This window comes from Tympanuchus pallidicinctus, unplaced genomic scaffold (assembly GCF_026119805.1).
Source record: "Tympanuchus pallidicinctus isolate F22 unplaced genomic scaffold, pur_lepc_1.0 scaffold13, whole genome shotgun sequence".
NCBI classification, from domain to species: Eukaryota; Metazoa; Chordata; class Aves; order Galliformes; family Phasianidae; genus Tympanuchus; species Tympanuchus pallidicinctus.
The window spans coordinates 16483723-16499591 of record NW_026294648.1 but is presented as its reverse complement, the minus strand read 5'-3'; the positions used below and the strand labels follow the sequence as shown (position 1 = coordinate 16499591).

The following is a 15869-nucleotide window of genomic DNA, read 5'->3' as shown; positions in this document are numbered from 1 at the left end:
AGTGGCTAGTGACTAGAAAGTAGGATTGTTGGGGAAGCTGAACAAACTGGGCTTGTTTAGCATTAAGAACAGAAAATAGTGCTGATTTGTGATGCTCTTGTGGCTTATGCATTCACAGTATAAAATGTAAGGTTAGGAAACTGTAAATGGTTTGCAAAAGGGATCTTTTAAAATCTATGTATTTATTTTAGTATTTAACAGCATATTGTTGCTCTACAAAATTAAGTCTAGGTAGCAAAAATGTCACTTTTTCCCCTGGGTTTATTTATAGAGACGTTTCTGTAGCACAGCGCTTCAGTCCAGAATATTTAAAACAAATAAAACACCTTCATTGAGGATTAAACATCAGGATATGTGGGCTTGCACACACAAGTGCATGTTGTTTTGTAAACAGTTCCTATCTCTTCCAGGGCTGCATAAGCTTTCATGGAATATCCTCTTGTTTGGCACTAGTCAGATAAACAAGAAATTAAATTAAACTACAACGTGTGAAATATTCCAGCCCTGGTGTCAAAGATTTTATTAGATTCAGAATGCATCTAAAGATCAGTAGAACACCTCAGGCATTTGCCAATCAAATGAACTTGTGGGAGTGCTACTGCTCTGCTTTCCTCCTTGGAGGACAGGGACAAGCAAAGGCAGGTGAATTACTCACCCTTTAGGAGAACTCAATCTATATTGCTATTCAGAGATTGGTGCGTGAGGGGGGAGATAGAAAATTGTTATTTTGTATGTCAGGGTGTTTGCTGGAGGACAACACGTACAGAACAGCAATGAAAAACATGCCCCCAGTCTTCTGGGAGATGAGTGATATTTGAGTACTGTGAGTCTATTGATTTGTACTTTAATACTGAAATCAGAAACTAAAACTTTGTGACACTGTTGTTCTGCCGTTTCTGTTGAATTGCAGATTCTGTATGTGGACTTAGAATTGTAGAGTTGTTTAGGTTGGGAAGGATCTTTGAGATGATGAAGTTCAAATATCACCTAACTCTAGGGTAGCATGGGTAGAGGTTGGATTCAGTCTTTAAGGTCTTCTCCAAACTAAACAATTCTATGATTCTGTTCTAAGTCCGTTGCTAAGCCGTGCTCCTGAGCACCATGTCCATGCATCTCTTAAATGCCTCCAGGGATGACGACTCCACCTCCTCCCTGGGCAATCTAACCGTCTTCAGGTGCAACGTGATGCTGCTGTCTCATGTTCCATTACTTTTCACCTTAAAAAGAGACCAACCCACTCTTCACTGTAGTCTTCTTCCACGTAGTTGTAGAGAGTGATGAGGCTCACAGAATGGCCAGGCTTGGAAGAGACCTCAAGGGTCACGAAGCTCCAACCCCCCATCACAGGCAGGGCCATGAACCTCCCTTTTTAATACCAGCCCAGGCTGCCCAGGGCCCCATTCAACCTGGCCTTTAACACCTCCAGGGATGGATGGAGCCTCTACAATCTCTCTGGGCAGCTGTTCCAGCACCTCTCCACTCTCATAGGAAAGAACTTCCCCAACATCCAACTTAGTCTTCCCTCCTTAAGGTTCCCCTTTGACCTCTTCTTCTTCAGACTGCAGAGCCCCAGTTCCCTCAGCTACTCCCTGCACATCTTGTTTTCTAGTCCCTTTGCCAGCTTTATTTGCTATTCCCTGCACACCCTTGAGTAAATCAATGTCCTCCTTGTCATGAGAGGCCCCAAACTCAACCCAGCACTCTATCTTTTCCAGGCAAGCCATGCACTTTGCACTTCTACAACCCACTGCAGTTTTTCTGTACGGTTCTTCTGTAAGAAGCTCTTCAGGTGTCTCACTCTGAAGCACATTCTCTACCTCTCAAATACTTTCTGGCTATTTCTACGGCTCTTTCATGTCCAATTCTTATAAAACTGTGGACTTCTCAATAGGCTGCACAGCATTCCAATAGCAATTTTCACAACTGTGATGTAGGAGCTAAAAGCAAATGTGCTTCTGGGCTTCTTTTTGAAATTTTCTTTCCTACTGGTGGAGGCAACTGAATGCAGCTTGTGCAGTGTGAGTGCTTTGTGAGCTCCTTCCCTGGTGACCACATACAGCCTCCAAGTGTCTGTCTTGAGAAGGAGTGTGCAGTGCCAAGCAGATCTGCCCGGTGGGTGGTGCTAATGATTTCAGTGCAGTCGTGTTTTTGCACATGATCTGAAAAAGAAAAAGTGAGATGGAAGGGGGGGGAGGGAAGGGAAAGAAAAATTCCAGTCTTGGCAACAAAATATTTCTGGGAAGTCTCTGGTAGTTTGACGTTCTGCTGCAGCTTTAACATAGGTGCGTGCCATTTAAAGATTAAAAAGAGAAAGCCCTCTCAAAGTGCTTTAAGCTATTTGTTATCGCAAGAGAAAAGCGCTCTTTCCTCCCAAATACAATTGTAATTTTCTATTAATTTTGTGTGGTATTGTCTGAGTAGGAAAGTTATTAAATATTGACTGATTCCCTGCTCTCCCACTGCTCTCAGTTTATCTGGGAAGGGTTCCCCAGAGGAGCTGCTGACAGGCTTTGAACAATCTGCCATGACAGCGTGGAGGAAAAAGTATTGTCTAGCTTGCTAATCTCTTAGCTCTAGTGTTTTCAAGATGGTTTTACTGAATTTATCAGCATGCCCCCATTCCTGCTTCCCTTTGTAGCCACTGTGCTCATTTCAGATGTTGGCAGTGTTTGGTGCTCCACGATGGGGTGGTCCAGTGTAAAAGCCTGAAGACATCTTGTCTTCTGGGCAGTATTCTTGCAAAGAGGTCCCTATTTTGAGAGTCCATCCACCTACCCATCGACCTGATTATTTTTGGTGTGTTTTTCATTGTTTTGGGTATATTTCCTGTTCTTGTTCTCCTCCTTAATGTAAATCTGACCGTGTTTTCTTGGAGGTTTGCCTGCCTCACTTGGAGGACCTGAGTGTTTGTCCTTTATTCTGTCTGTGTCTCTCTCTCTCTCCCCCTCATATTGCCCTTCCCTTTCATTGATTCACGACACAGGTGGAGGCAAAGAAGCAGCAAAGGACATAAATCCTATGAAAAGAATGCAGCAGGTTTATCATGTTATTTTTACCTGTCCCCCGTCTGATATCATGATATAAATTCACATGTTAAACTGGATGATGGCAAGTAGTAATGTGCATTCTGAAAAAGGTTGCAGAGCATCTTAGTGGAAATAATTATCTTCTACACAGTTGTGTTGATAACCGTGCTTTTATAACGAGTGCAGTTTTCTTGGAGTTATGTTTAGCAACAACTCTGTTTTTCTCCCTAAATTCAGCTGATCCATATTGATCTGCCTTGCTTACGAGGTTTAATTTTAGGGAGGGAGGGAAAAGATCTGTATCGTGATGTTCTACGAATTATGCAAGTCAGCTTTCCTGTGTGTGGGGAGAAATCACAAGGTCAGGACAGCTACAGAAGTGAGATTGTTTTCACCCTGCAAGAACAATTTTCTGGGCATCATATCTACCCTGCCAGACTGGTGATTCAGAAAACAAAAAACTACCCATAAAAACAGTCACTGAAGGACAGAAGTTTGTACCTCCAACATTGCTGTTATGCTACAGCTTTATTTTCAGTGTCTTGTCCTACCTGGCTTTAATTGGTACGAGGCAAAGGCAAAGTGCTTTTTTTCTTACTCTTTTTGCTTATGACAAAATGTAAAAATGAGAGTAAACTTGTGCAGTAAAAATATATTGCGCTGTGGTTTGCTAGGTTTGTATTTTCTGGCAAATTGTGCTTTTATAACGGCAAGGCTTAGAAGGAGGAATGAGCCAAGAAAAAAGGAATGCTAAAAATTAAATCGGAGAGCATCAGATACATAATTGTGTGGGTTTAAAAAAAACCCAGAGGTTTAAAGGAAGAATGACTGAACAAAATATGCTTTTCATGGCCGGCTGATCTGCATTCCATCCATGCATTTATTAAATGCGTTTTACTTTGTGCTTCGTCTGACAGATTTCAGTACATTGGATTAGGCAATTGACTGGATGCAATGTAAACCTTTGCCTTCCAAAGCAAGCATCATATAAGATCTACAAAGCCTATTCTACAGTTCCCATTAGCCTCTATGAAGTGCTGTGATAAGATCAAGATGCAGAAGATAGACTGTATGCTAAATTATGCATCCAGCTGGCTGATAGCGTTGCTGCGGCTGGGGGACTGACAAAAGCCATTCTTTGGACCAATCAGAGGTGCTCCTTCACAAAAACTCTTCTATATTTGCTTTCTGAACTTTCCATGATAAGAGGTGCTTTTATTGTATTTTTTTATCTAGTTTCTCACCAAGGACTGATGTTTTTTTTATTACGTTTTTAGGATTAATTTCAACGAAAGCACTAAACCAGTTGAGAAGCAAAGGACAGCATTTCTAGATTTCTTTTCTGTTTTTATTCATCTGTGCTACCAAAGAAGCTGAGTCTTGAAACTACAGTCAGAAGGCAGCAATTAGCTACAGGGCATTTGTTGGATAGACTCAGAGGGAGGACATAAAATCTTCTATAAAATCTGGGGTTTCAGTAATGATTGAGAATCTGAAATGAAAACACACTTTATCACGTCAGCTTTGAGTGGGGAGATGGAAAAAAAAATTGGCAGTGGAAAGAAAGTATATTAGTATGAATGTAGCTTGAGTTTTTTTTTTTTAAAGCAGACCAAATAGGGGATTGTGTAAGAATGTGATGCTGAAAAGGGAACTAAAAAACCTGTTTGAGTGAATCCTACTAGTCTGGAGTCTGAAGAGTGGAAGAAGATGGTGTGTTGTACCATCAAAGATATAGCAGTGGAGTATAGAGTCATGTCAAGAGGATGGATAGAGATTGATGTAATGCTTTCAGGTAGTGCTGGTCTGAGAACCCATTGATGAAGATAACAAGTGCTGGGTAAGATTTGAGCAAACAGAGGAGGATCTTCACAGTATGGTCAGCCTCCATATTATTATGCTCTCTAAGTCATGCTGTAATAAGGCTGATATCTTGGACTCTTCCTATCTAGGGATTTGTATGACAAAGAAAAATTCTGTGGAGTAAACAGAGCTCTCCAGGGGGATGATGAAGGTGTGGTGGCCTTTCAGATCTGTGTTGTGAAAGGCAGCTGATTGCACTGAGAGCTTGGACTGAGCACTGCACAATTAAGCACCAGACTGAGGTTGTCGTCTTGGCTGGCTGGATGGGTTGGAATCTTAGTGCAGAGGAAGTAGCCATCAGAATGGGCCCATGCTTTAAGAACGGTGATGCCATGCTAGGGTAGAAATTGTGGTCTCAGGCAGATTGTGTACAGCCTCCCAGGTGGGTTATTGAGGAAGGCAAGTGTTCTTTCTTCATCTTTGACTGTATGACTCTAATCCTTTTTTTTTCTTTTTTTTTCCACTTCTCTTTTCCTCCCCCAGTGGCTCATTGTAGCACACGTTGTGGCTTAGGCTAAGGGGTTTCCTTGTCACTGTTCTAAATGCAACTCCCTTTGAAGCTTAGCAGAATACTGTACTTATTGCTTTGCTGCTGCTGCACATGAAAATCCCATTTAACACAGCGAAACCCATCAGGCTGGGTCCTGCAGCTTCAGACTCATGCTTTTTTTCCTTGAGGACAGATAATGTTTGCTGCAGACTCCCTCATGTCCAGCCTGGCTCCACAACCTTGCAGCATAAGTTCTCCTCTGTTTACTACTCACTGATACTTGGAAAGCAATTATCTGTTTCTGTCCTCTGAGTGCCTACAAGCCCTGTGCTTTGCTGCCTCTCACAACTGACTGCTTTTAAAAAGCTCTGTACCCATCAACAGGTGTTAGCAGCATCTGCTATCAACACGGCATCACCCTCGCACGCCGAGCAGCATCCTGCCAAGGAGCTGGCAGGCTTTGCTATGCATCTCCCCATCTGCATGCGGCTCCACTTAGCACCTCTTGCCCTAGTGGAACTGGCACGTGGCTCAGTGTGGGCCCAAAGCCACCCCAGCATATGGACTTCAGCTGCTCCAAGTGTGTACAGCAGTGGCAGTGCTTTTGTGTAACAGGAGCAGGATTCCCACACGAGAAAGGTAGTGCAACCTTTGGGCACGAGGCTCTCTTTTTAAATCCCTATGTGTTGAGTTATACTCTGATCTATGTTTCTGTGATTCCTTTTTGGTATTAGTGCTGTGACAAAGGTCTATTAGTAGTTGGCATTAGTGCTATGACAAAGCATAAGCTTTTTTTCTCATCTCTACAAAAGGCCTTATCTTCAAAACCTGTTTTTATATTTGGTTATCTTTTTTTTTCTCAAATGAAAATATAAAACCTGATTGCTAATAACATACATGCAGAGGAGCCTGTTTCCTGTAGGCAGTGTGCTGGCCTCAGGATTTGATGATACATAATGCTCTTCCTTATGCATCTTCTGTGTCTCTGTCACTGTGCTTTATCTTCCTTTGGCCATTGCCATTGCAAAAGGCTGTGGAGTCATCTGCCTTGTTTTCTGCAAATCCAAGCTTCTGCCCATTGCTCTCCTTTTGCCTGTGGGTTCCTGAATGAATCCTTAGATTAATTCTAGTGTTCCCTAGATCCCCAACTTGGTTTTAAAGCAGAAGTACTGGAACTTAATGTTGGCTAGGGCTGCTGTGTGAGTTTGGATAGTCTTGGGATGCCCCTGCTCTCCTCCTTGTATTGGCCAGTCCAGTCCAAAACATCACGTTTGACCCTGACACAGGAAAAAAAACGTAAAATGATCCTTCTGATGATAAAGTCCATGGACACGACCCACAAACCACTTGAACAACAAAACTTAAAGTGCACAGAAAGGGATTACGGATGTTGTCCTCTTCATACGATCGCCTTACTTCTTCCTAGCCTTTCCCAGTTTATTCTTTTTTGTCTCCTCTGAATATATGGACCCGTAGCATCAGCCATTTGAATGGCAGTAAAGTTTTCTCTGAAAGTATTCCCCTGTCATAAAGACACTGGAAAACATGCTCTGAATGATTTATCCTTTGCTTACTCATATTCGGATGCTCAGCAGGAATCCGTTCCCTTGGAAGGATTACGCACAGCACACAGAATATCTGTGGCTCAGGGCCAGCCCTCAGGAATGCTTCCTTCCTTGTTGAGCTGGTACTTTAAAGGCAGTTACCAGTAATGCTGCCTGATAGAAGGAAGGTTGTCCTGGTTAGATGCTGCAGTACTGCCTCCTGGATTTCCTTAGTTAAGTGCGTGGCACTCAGTGAGTGGGTCTTATAAAAAAAAATATATAAATCTTTACATTTTGTATGTAGTCAAAATCATTGTTGATTGGCTCTGTGCTAAATTAGCAAAAGCAGCTGACAGTTAAGCAATCGGTGGGCTGCGGTGGTATTTTTGTCTGATTGCCTTTCCTTTGGATTTAGTATTCCAGGAATCTGAGTTTAGGGGTCGTACTGCTTACCTACTGAGAAGAAACCTTCATGGGATCGTATTGATCCAGCTGGGACCAACAGAGTTCACAAGGTATGTGAGCAAATCCAGCCAAGGTTTGCAAGGAATGGCCCAAGCGTTTCTATTCCCCAGGCAATTTCAAATTGGGTGACTGGATTTCTGCACTGACCTTTAAAACTGTGCTTATATTAAATGTCCATCTGGGTTCTAGTAGCATGATACATCTGAAGGGCTCTAATGGACTTGTAAAACACATGCGATGCATAGCAAAGTGTTGCCTTCCCCCCTTTGCTATTTGTAAAACATTTTGCATGCTTGATAAATGTACCCTTAAGAGATTAGCTGGCTGCATTTTTCCCATGGGAGTTTGTGAAGGAATTAAATGGAAGCATTAGTCTGCATTGTTTAAAGAAACAACAACAACAAAAACAAAAAAACAGATGATCAAATTGAACAAAAGTGACCATACTTATCCTGCATGATTCACTATTGCTAGTTTAAGCATTCAGTGTGCTAGGTGGAGCTAGTATGACATTTTTAAAGCAGCAATGGAGAAACTCAGTTCTTACGTGAAAGGACGACGTTTGTATATATTTTAGATCATTCTCTACTAAAATTAATGATAGGTTTCACCCTACCTGCCAAACCTTCTTAGTCATTTTCCTCCCAGCCCTACTAAAGATAAAACCTTTTTATTGCTCGTGGGTTAACACGTTCAGACTGAGCAATCACAACGCACCAGTGAGTGCCCTGTGCAGGGACTGGGAGACAAAGTCTGCTTCTCTGGCCAGCTGGAAAATGCTGGATTGCCTCCCTGGCCTGCGGCTGGAGCAGCAGCTGTGGCATCCTGCAGCCCAGCACAGGGTGTTGGAGTGCGTTAACTGCGGGGATGGGGATGTGATGTGCCATGTGATGTGCTGACCAGTGGGGCTTGCTGCAGTGTGTTTGCCCCCTCTCGCTCTGTTAACCAGTTGCTAGGAGAGCAGGAGTAGGAAGGAGAGGACAGTAGGACCTCCTGATGCATCACAGGTGCAGAAGGGGACAGCGTGCTGCTCCCTGTGTTCCAGGCTGGCTCTTGGTGAGTGCAACTCCCAGGGAAGAAGGAGAGAGTGCAGAGCTGCCCCCAGCCCTCCTAGCTAGCACAAGGCTGAGGCAAAACATGCTGAGCTGTTTCAGAGCAGGGCTTTGACAGCTGTCATATGAGAAACTGTTTGCCCAGTCCCAGGAGATGCCATGGTTTGTGGTTTGTCAGCTGTAATATCATGCTCCCCTGCTGCTTTCTCCTCTGGGACTTTTGGACCTTGCTGATGGGTTCAGAGTCCTTTCTGCTCTCGCTCCACACCAGGTGATGCCTGAAACATAAGCAGGATAGTACTGCATCTGAGCAGCAGTGGGACACCCTCAGCATATGGGTTTCTTGGTTAGTTTCTGTATCAATAAATGTCCCGTTGATTCTACAGTCATCAAATGGTTTTCTGCTGTTGATATTGGTTTGGCTTTCAGAAGTTGCTGAGTGCTGGTATGTGAGACCATGAGTACAGACAGGTTTCAAAATGGGTATTGGAGGGCAGTGAAGAGCAGGGAAAGGATGCTGCAGTTAGGAGTAGCAGAGCAGGGGAGAGCTGGGCTGTGGGAGCTGGATGTAATATTGGAGGAGCAGATCAGAGAGTGGTCTCCATAGGGTGGGATGTGACAGTGGAAGAGCAAAGGTGGTGGTGGGAGCCTGGGCTTGGTGGGTTTGCTCTTGTGCTGACGAGTGAGTGTGGGCTTCTAAACAGAAACCAGATTTATCAGGTTTTGGCTGAGTTATGGAAGAAGAATTTGTTTAGAATTGTTCCAATTGGCATGTGTTTTTTGTGCAGGACTGGGACTTCTATTTGGGAAACCATCAGGGGGGTCTGTGCAGCATTGACGTTTTCCAGATTGCTTTCTAGATGCATGTGGAGCTGTTGGGATTCTTTTATAAAACTGGTTATGAGCTTAAATGATTAGCCTGAAGTAATTCATCTTGCTGGCACCAGAGCCAGGAGCAGAACCTATGTTCCCCAGCTTCCCACTAGCAAGAAACATTACTTTCCTGTTTGCTCAGTAGGAGAGACAAGGGCCCTGGAGCAGGAAAGTCAAGAGATCTAAAAGTAGCAGTTCTTCCTACGACTTATCAGCCATTCACAGCACATATGGTCAGAGAGGAAGTTTAAATAATTTAGTCTCACTCCTTTGTAATGCAGCTCAATTTAACCTAGTTATCCTCACAGTAAAGCTATTACCTTTGCTTTACTTACCTTCCTCAGGTACTTGCAGCTGCAGCATGCCTGCACCAAGAAATGCAGGATCTACTGCTCGCAGTTTGGAGCTGAAGCATTCTTGCTGCACCTTTTATGAGAGTTTATCTTTTAATTCTCAGGCATTGTCTTGCTATGTTTGCTACTGTCTGCCTTGTAAATAGTCCAGGCTGCAAGGGTGGATTTCTTTTTTGTCTTACAAATACAGTGTTTGAGAGGGCATTTTGGTCATTGATGCCTGTAGCTCTATTTTCTAGGGACAGTGAAGTAAATTCCCATTCTGATCTACATGCATTTCCTTGGGTAAGCAGAGCAGGCTTGCCCTGTGAGTGAGAGGAGATGCAGTTTGGATGCTAATGCATTTTCTGAAAGGCATTTTCCCAATGTAAATATATTTTGCTAACGTAGATGAACTTCAGTTTTATCAGCTTACCGTGCAAATAAATGTGCAAGGATTCAAAATGTCCTTGCCTTTAATTCTGTTTTTGTTAGCTTTTCTGGAAGTTTTCCTTCCAGAATTCCATACACTGAAGCTCTGTACCATCACTTCTCAGACTCCTCACTGCTAACCTGTTGTGGCACCTGAGCCCCTCACCAGGCCTTTCTTCTGCTGCCTGGAAGCTCAATGCTAACAACCAGCACAGTGGTTTCTAAACTGCAGGGGTCTGTAGGTGTAGCAGAAGTGCTAAGTCATTGCTTGAACAGTGTCTGAGCTCCTGGTGGGAAGGCAGGGCCAGCCTAGGGAGCTCAGGTGCAAGCAATGTACCTGAGTGACTGGAAGGGGTGAAGTCAGGATCTACCCCTTCCCCGACCTCATTTAAGGGTTGGCAGGGGAGGCAAGGGTATCTTGATGGAGTTCCCTATACACTTGAGACCTTCTGAAGGTAAGCAGATTCTTTCCTTTGTTTCTGTGGCTGTGGTTGTTGCATTTGAGCAAGTTCCTGCTTGCTGCAGCCTAGGACTTTGCTGCTCTGCTGTTGTTGCTGCGCTTTCCATCGCCTTACAGGGTTCAGTGAATGGCTATTGGCATGGATGGGGAGAAAAGCTGAAGAGTGATCTGTGGTACAAATATTGGGGAGTGGCTCTGTTGGGAATAATAGAATCATTAGTGTTGAAAGGGGCATTTAAAGGCCATCTAGTCCAAAGCATCCCTGCACTGAACAGAGGCACCTGTAGCTCACCCAGGTGCTCAGAGCCCCTTCCAGCCTGACCTTGGGTGTCTTGAAGGATGGGACACTCATCACTTTTTTGGGCAACCTGTCAGTGTCCCACTGCCCTTTTTGGAAAGAAAATGGACATTTTTTTTTATATCCAATCTAAATTTTGCCTCTTTTAATTTGAAACCATTTCCCCTTATCCTATCACAACAAACCCTGTTACAGAGTGTGTCCCCTTCTTTATAACAGTTCCTTTAGATACTGAAAGAGAATTTCGAAAGGGGTAATTGCAGGGAACCCAGGAATGAAAGACTTGGTGCATCCCAGCATCTCCTTAATTTATTTGCACCTATGATCTTGCAGGGAGTGCAAAATTGGGCCTTATGCTTCCCTGTTCCTGTATGTGAAGCATCTTTCAAAGAGAAGTTTGGCTCTATGGCATTGTCTCACCATATGGCAAGTATGTATGATGTTCAAAAGTAATGCCTCCTGTTTGTTTCCGGTGGAACTACAACAGATAACAAAGAGCACAGTAGCACTATTTGATAGAGCACGTCCTCAGCCACAAAACATTACTTGTCAACACAGTCACCAATGCAGTCACTTCACTGCTTGAAGTGTGCAAGCATGGAATTTCATCACCCCGTCACCATCCAGCAGTCTGAAATGATTGTATTGAAATTGATTTTCAGCACAGAAGCCCTTTTCTCCCACTTCTAAGGATTTTCTTACGTATCACCTGAAGGATGTGCTGATAGTAGTTGTGGCAGTTGATTACTTACAAGTGCAAACCTGTAAACAAAACTGTTGTCGTCATGTTAATAACACCAGCTTCCATAAAAAAATGGCAATTTCCTTAGAAAGCAGATTGGCTTTCATGCACTGTGTGATAGGAGGCTAATTATATAAAGAGATCGGGTGCTGAGCTTTAGCAGTAGGATATGTTAATTTTGTGACATAAAGAAGGTTGGGGCCGGTGTTGCAGGAATTCGGAGCAGAGATGGCTGTGGGGATTTGCAGGACCCATATAAGTGCATACAACTTCATCCTTCCAAGTCCCCATTTGTCTCCCATCCCTGTTTGGGTTTTTTGTCTTTCTCTCCAAGCTAACCATTTACTCTAGTGCTGTTATTTCTTATGTAGTCCCAGCAAGATCAACAGGCTGCTCACCTGGATGCTCTTGCATGTGCCTGCTGTCTCATGGCCAGCTTGTTTGCTTTATACATTAGGTGTAGCCCTCAACATGGACACATCCACAACCTGAGGTGTTTGAGTTTCAGAAGGCTATACAGTTTTCATCATTAACTACAGTGTATTGGGTAGGAATTTAAGTAAGACTGTGAATCTATAAGTTTTGGATAGCTGTGTTTCGGTGTCTGACTTTCAAGTTTCTCTTTAAAACCCATTTAATTGTGGCTGTGCTGCTTTAGGTGTACGTTTATGCTTTCAAGAAGAGTTGTTTATTTTTATACTGTTTTCCTTTCTGTGAAGAGCTGAGTGCATTAAGTGGAACATATATTTCTAGTAGAATGTACAGATTAATGCAGCTACAAAGTAAACTTCAGGTCTTGAAGTTTGTAGATCATAGGATTGGATTGGAATTATAATCATAATCATGGATTAGATCATAGGATTGGATCATAGCTTGGATTGGAAAGGACCTTAACGATCATTCAGTTCCAACCTCCTTGACGTGGCAGCATGGCCAACCACTGCATCAGGTCTTCAATGATTCAGCTTTCTATGTGCCACTTCACAACATCTCGTGTTCCCTGTGCTCGTTTGTAAGAAAAAGATGTTTCTTATTGCCCTGAATCAAAGAGATAATGTACTCACTGTGCTAAGTACAGCCCACTTGTATCCTCACACATGTGCATCACGTACAGATCTTGTAGCTGGTGGTAAGATGTGACCCTAGCGTTTTCATGTTAGATTGCTATTACACACAATGAAATAACAAGATCAAATGATGATTACAGTTGTTATGCAGTCTTTTCCAGTGAATTTAATTTTGATTGATCAGTGAGGTCTTGAACGTAAATAATAAAAAAGAAGAAGCCTGTACGTAGGATATTTCTTTCTATTCTGCTGCACTTCATGACAGGTGCCTGTAAGGATGTGCTGGTGGTCACTGCACTGTGTTTGCTTACTAATCTGACACAGTTCATGAAGCCTTATACTTGAGAAACCCTCAGCTGTGCTCTGTGGTGCAAATTTGAACTTTGATACACAGGGGAAAATCTTTAAGAGTGTAAAGCCTTAAGTGTCTCTGCCAGCATTCTGTTGACTACTTACGTGTGTTTTGTAGGTCTGGTGTCAAAAAGGCTCGCTTCTCCTTCAGACACTAGTGATTAATAAAGAAAAATCTGAACTAATTCCCTGTGGTATATTTGCACGAAGCTGCGTGGCTTGGGAAGCAGTGATATTTGTGTGGAATTTGTCTCATTGAATGATTGTATTTTAATAGACCTTCTGCACCAGCACTACAGGAAAGCAGCTATTTATTATGCTGCGCTGTGCATTTGCGTCAGGTAACATTTCACTGACTCTGTGCCAAAAGTATGAGGTCTGTTCCTTTTCTATCAGGCAGTTTTTCAGAAAAGCCTGAAGTTAAACTGTGCTTAACTTGAAGCTGCTTCACCATAGTAATTTGTCTTGTCATTGCTAAGGTTAAATTGTCTACGCTGCTGCTAATGATAATGAAGGAAGGTAGCAGTTGAGTTAATTTGGGACCTGCAGTGGGCTTGGAGAATCCAAGGCATTAATGTGACCTTGTGTGACTCAAGGCAGTTCAACCAGGTCCAGAGCTTCACTCGGCTCAGTTCTGCTTGGAAAAGCATCCTGTATGTGGCAGCAACACTGCTGAGGAAACACATCTCTAATAGGGTAATTTCCCTTTTTGACAGACTTGTAAGGGGTGTTTCAGATACTACTGCTGTGGGGGGGTGGAAAAGGCCTGAAGTGTGTTGGAGCGAATGTCTTGTGTTAGGTCTGAATTATGATACGTTGAGGGGCATAATGATGTCTGAAAGAATGCAGAGAGGGTACCAGCAAAGGGAGCGTGAGGCCTTTGGCTGGTGCCCTGCTGGGCTGTGGGTGGGAAATGGCTGCAGCAGCAGACGTTGTGGCTAGGTTGAGCTCGCTGCAGCCTGAGCAGCATGTTGAGGTGTCTCACAGCTCACAGAGGTGTTACAGAAGGGAGATCCATTTTGCACGGCATCAGGGTGCAGAGCTGCACCTGCTGGGGCTGCAGGTATCTCTGTGGGGAGCGGCACTGCTGATTGCACCTTGCCAGGTCCAGAAGAAGGGCACCAGGCTGTGGGATGCTCTGTGCTCTCCTTGCCCTGTGGGGCAAGGGACAGTGGCTGTGTGTATATGGGGCAGGGATGTGTGTGGCGTAGTGACAGCTGTGCTGCACTGGGATGGGGACAAGCATCCCTGCTGGCTGATGGCTTTAGTTGGATCCTGGAGATGAGAGAGGCCTCGTTTCTGTGCCCTGATGTGGGAGCTTGGGGGCCAGGCCTGCTATTCCTTCCCCTTCAGGCTGAGGGGCTCTCTCTTTCCCCATAGGGCTGTCTCCTTGCCCAGAGCCAACGGAGCTGCTCCTGGGCTCTGGCTGAGACACTGGGTGGGAGCCGCAGCCATCCGCATCTCTAGCAGTCTCATGTGAGCAGTGTGCCTTTAAGACTAGCAGGAGAGCAATAGTATCCCCCTCCCTCCTGTTAATTGTAGCATGTTTTTCAGCCATGCTTTCCAGTCACATTCGCAGCTTGTGAGAGGGAGGGAGCAGCACTGAAGCTCCGTGGCTGAGCGCTGTTTGTGCCGGCAGGACAGTGTGTGTGCTTGCCCACGCCGTGGGTGCCTGCGGCTGATGGACAACAGAGCTGTGTGCTGGGGGCAGGAGCCCTGTGTGTCCCAGTGTCAGTGATACCACCGTGTCCTTTACCTCCTCACCTTGTCTTTGTGGCTGTGGCCTCTGACGTGCTGGCCCCTCTGGGAGCTGTGTGTTCTGCTGGGGCGATGCAGTGGGAGCTGTGCGGTGTCTGCCAGGGGATGCTGTGGGCTTCCATGGGATTGCTTGGCTCCCAAAGTGACTGCAACTAACTCCAGGTTGGGACTGCTTCTTGGAGGATGTTCTGGGCATCTCTGCTTGTTTCCTTCCAGCCTCGCTACGGAGTACTTGGAGTATTTCATTTGCCCCTGCCAGTGGAGGACAGAGTCACAGGCCTCCAGAGGGTTAAGAGCATCTGCCTTTATGCCAAGTGTTCGAGCAGGAAATAATCTGCAGAGATACATGTGCAGCAATTCAACTGCTGTTGCTCTCCCAGGCTGCTGCCGCTGCTGCTCGGTGTGTGTCAGGAGCCGTGCTGCTTGCAGAAGATGCTTTCTTGGTGTGTCCGAAGTGCTGGGCTTGGCAGCAGAGCCCCTGCTCTTATGTCTGGGGTGAATGTCTCCATCCATGAGGAATTATGTTGACCTGCAGGCTCTGCTGGCTCAGTGAGGTAGGTGCTGCTCCCTGTGCAATGCGCCGTGAGCTTTGTCTGCGGGGTATAGTTCTCTCCTTGTCCTGGGCTATGCTGTCAAAATGCATTTCAGTGGGAAACAGCTTCAGTTTGCAGCCTAAAGCTGGACAGAAATACGTGTCTGTGTTTTTCGTGCTTGGAGCAGGAAGGAGGGCATAGGGTATCCTTAGGGATACCTTTTATGCCTGGCAATAAAGTTGTTGCGCTTAATTGGAACAAACTTGCTTTGGTCTGTGAAATGCACCTGGGAGCTCTGCTTCACACTGACGTGACCTTTGGAAGGGACTGGCTGCAGCGCGAGGGGTTATGCTTCGGTTCAGATGCCAGGCACACAGTGTGCTCCACAGGTCCTTGAATTCTGCTCCCGTGGACGTGGGGAAGACAGTGGACATCCACATGCAGACAAAGTGCTGCTGGCAGGGGAGATGGTTTTTTCTGGAGGAGTGAGATTACACTAACAGGGAAAAAGAGGTGCTCTGCACTGAGGGAGAGGGGATGTGAAGGTTCTAAGGGATGATTTTGGTATTTGGAAGCAGAAAAA

At 44.7% G+C, this 15869-nt stretch overlaps 1 protein-coding gene across 4 annotated transcripts in view; it reads left to right on the top strand.

Moving 5' to 3' along the window:
- The window catches only part of HTR2C (5-hydroxytryptamine receptor 2C), a 276338-nt gene that overhangs the window by 67767 nt on the left and 192702 nt on the right, over positions 1-15869 (top strand). For 2 of the 4 annotated variants that reach the window (XM_052672843.1, XM_052672844.1), the window contains exon 1: positions 14580-15307. The exons of the other annotated variants lie outside the window; for them this stretch is intronic. The gene's annotated coding sequence lies outside the window, so the exon portion shown is untranslated. Of the gene's footprint in view, positions 1-14579; positions 15308-15869 lie in introns of those variants that run through there. 4 annotated transcript variants of the gene reach the window in all.